The following is a 3,702-nucleotide window of genomic DNA, read 5'->3' on the forward strand; positions in this document are numbered from 1 at the left end:
GAGTTATTTATCTGCATGTGTATCCTTCGCTTTTTTCATTAGTAAAATAATATATAAGCTTTCACCTACCATCTTATGACTATTCTTGATTAAGCAGCACTTTTTATACTAAGGTTAAGCGGTTGCAGTTCAGCCGACACGATAAATCAAACGCGCGCTAATAAGTGGTGGGCATCAAGTATCACATGCAAATGAGCTATGTAAGGGTATATATATTATGTCACCCAGCTATGCTAGCTAATTGAGCTAGCATAGCCTGTCTTTTTGAGCGATCCTCATGCACAAAGGGTGACTGTGTGACACCTAGCTTTATGCATGTGATTGTCTTTCGTACTAGAGGGGACCGCGATCCCCTGGCTTGCTGCCTAGCATCTTCTAGACATTGCAGCGTCTAAGGGAAATCCAATATGATCTTCAAATTCATCCAAATTCAGGCTGCTGCGTTGGAAAGGCAAAGACTTCACTAAAGCTTAGGTTACTGCTTGAAGGGGCGGCATTATCAGCTAAAGCAAAGGAGCTAATGTGTCACACAGTCACCCTTTGTGCATGAGGATCGCTCAAAAAGACAGGCTATGCTAGCTCAATTAGCTAGCATAGCTGGGTGACATAATATATATACCCTTACATAGCTCATTTGCATGTGATACTTGATGCCCACCACTTATTAGCGCGCGTTTGATTTATCGTGTCGGCTGAACTGCAACCGCTTAACCTTAGTATAAAAAGTGCTGCTTAATCAAGAATAGTCATAAGATGGTAGGTGAAAGCTTATATATTATTTTACTAATGAAAAAAGCGAAGGATACACATGCAGATAAATAACTCATTCTGCTTACTTAACCAGATGTGCATACAACATTACTGTTCATACGCATGATACAGCCATGTCTACAGATATAATTATAATAAGTGCCAAAATATCCCAGCTGGTCAAATGTACTGTGTACCTACGACGGACCGTCTACAAGATCTTCCTCAAGATCTGGACATTCAGGACCAGAACGGTCCTGGAATATGCCTGCTGTGCGCTGGTCGATCGCCTCTAAGCTCTAAGCATTCATAGTAACTAGTACATTCTTAAAATACAAGCTGACTAGATCTTGAAGGGCGGAACAGGGTTGAAGGGAAACAGACACTATATATAACCTTAACTCAGTCCATCTTATAAGTTCATATTAATCTGGCTCTTTCCACAGTGATACTAATCTCCCTAAGTATATAGTATATCTATATAGTGTCGCGTCTTAACAAGAAGATTTAATCTCTCAGGCTCGTTCCACGACTTTAATAATATAACTAAGTAAAGCATGAGAGTTGAGTTCAGGATAAAAGGTTTTGTTACGAAGGTAACACGTGACGAAACCAAGGAAGCAAATATGATTGGTTCTTGGGAGAAGAACCAATAGCAGATGCAGGATCTCTCATTCGGTCTTGGCAATGAGAATTCTCATGCGTCTCATGGCATGAGAATGATGAGAGTTCTCATGCGTCTCACGGCATGAGAATAATGAGAAGGATTTTCCTATGTCTATAAAATAGTGGCTTTGCTCTCGTTTTCAGCAGACTGTAGTTTAACTGTCTAGCTTTGCCTAGTAGTTAGTGTAAGGAATTGGTGATAGGAGTGTGAGATAGATTGTAGGATTCAAGAATATCCGCTAGCTCTCGAACGTATGTCCTCGAGCTGCCTTAAATACACAGGTGCGCAGGGGCCGCGTAGGCGTCTCATCTTCTTACCGTTGGGGTTTCAACCTGTTTCGCACCAGTCTCGAATATATGAGTAGTCATGCGATAGCTATGTGTGCTTTTACTCCCCGTGGCGCCCGCGCCACGCTGCTGTCACGCCGTTCGTGACAGTTAGTTTGAATACTTCTCTATACTTGAAGCTCATACTATTCTAAGTCATAAAGCTTGGACTAACTTATTCCTCTTCCTTTCTGAATAAGTCTTAGTTCCACATTGTTCCCTTTTGCTCTAGGAAGCCAACCCCTTCCGAAGTGGCTTACATTAGTGAAGCTAGTCGGTATTGGGAAAGTGTTCCTAACAGGTTTGCACTCACTTATAATGCCCTGTCCTTTTTGCGGACGCGGTAGATCTCATAGTAGATACTCTGCAGATCTGGTTTCTTGACAGCGTTCTTGTCCATGTCCAGGATGCTGTGACACGATGTTTGCTGAAGGTCAGGGCTTTAAAGGGGCTCAATGTGAACGCTGTATTCCTAATAAATATTAACAGATAGCTAACCAGATAAGTTTAAGTAAGCCTTAAGAATATCATTGTAGTCTCCAGTAGCTTTATCACATATATCATGAACAGGTACACGAAGGATGATGTGTTTTAGTAGTGATATCATTATTAAGGATAAATTGCAAATAAGGTTTAGTTGGCAGCTGAGCAATGTCCGCGAAATTGACCCAGCAAGCCTTAGTGCCTGATTTTGGTTCCAATTTTGCCTACTATGACAGCTATATTCTGTCATCAGCGACATCAGTCACACTTCCTTCAAGGCTGCAGATTGCAGTTGATTAGATAAGATAATCACCTTCATAGCAGGTACCCTGCTGTTTAACAGATCGCGCTTGTGCCTGACAGAATGAAGCATTAAAATACCACTTTTATTATATTTATATATGATATCCTATCTCAACGCTTGGAATATACTTATAAGAAGTTTATCTATAGCGTAAGTCATTTTTTTAAATATTTTTTACCCTTTATCTACTATGTCCGAAGCTATCTGAATAACTGCTAAGCCTACAGATAAGAGTAAAATGTATTACTATAGACTGCAGGGGAGAGATTATACAATTTTTAAGAAGCCGAAATAAAGCGTGTAGTTGAATATCTATAATCCAAGATTATCTATACTATCAGCTATTTATACAATTTATTATGTTGGATGACAAATTCTTGTCCGATCACGTACCCTGTCCGGTGACGTACCGATAACTGTTAGTAAACGCGTTTGTGTTGAGTTTTCATCAAGACACAGACGTTTCAGACTGCAACACCTAAGTTATTATGTTGTGGTGGTGACGACGGCCCACTCGCTTATCCTTGGCGGTACCGTACCTATCGCTTGCTCGATCCATCCATCCAAAGAGCAGACAGAAGTCAATAGAGACACAATGCAATAGTCAACATCCTTATACCTATCTTTTAGTAAACCATTCCTCAACCCTCGAACGCTCGCGCACAGCGCGCCATCCGCACTTAGCTTTGCTAGAACAGTGCGACAGAAACGCTGGCCTCGTTGTTGATCTTGAGTAAAAATCGATTTTGGTCTTCCTGGATGGTCTCGTGGCGGGGGTTGTTCGAGCAGCCTTGACGATCTTCTGAATGTGCTTATCTAGACTCTGTTTACTTGTATGATCGAGTTATTACAAACTTCAGTCACGCAGGTACCAGAGGAAGCTTTACTATCTCTGCAAGACCAAATTAGTAAACAGCATACCCATACACTCGTCTTGCGGATAACCCCCCATATTTACCTTGATGGTAATTAAAAAAGTACAAGCTACTCTATGAGGAGAAGCTGATAGAAAACTTTATGATGCCAACTAATTTTGCACACGCATGCCAAAAAGGGGACGTAGGATGCCCGGAGATAATTTTGATCCATTTCAGGGGGCGTCCCGTAATCCAGGGACGGACGTTAACTTTGATCTTTTGCAAATTCACTTTGGCCGTACGTTGTTATGCTAT

The sequence above is a fragment of the Verruconis gallopava genome, assembly GCF_000836295.1.
Source record: "Verruconis gallopava strain CBS 43764 unplaced genomic scaffold supercont1.127, whole genome shotgun sequence".
NCBI classification, from domain to species: Eukaryota; Fungi; Ascomycota; class Dothideomycetes; order Venturiales; family Sympoventuriaceae; genus Verruconis; species Verruconis gallopava.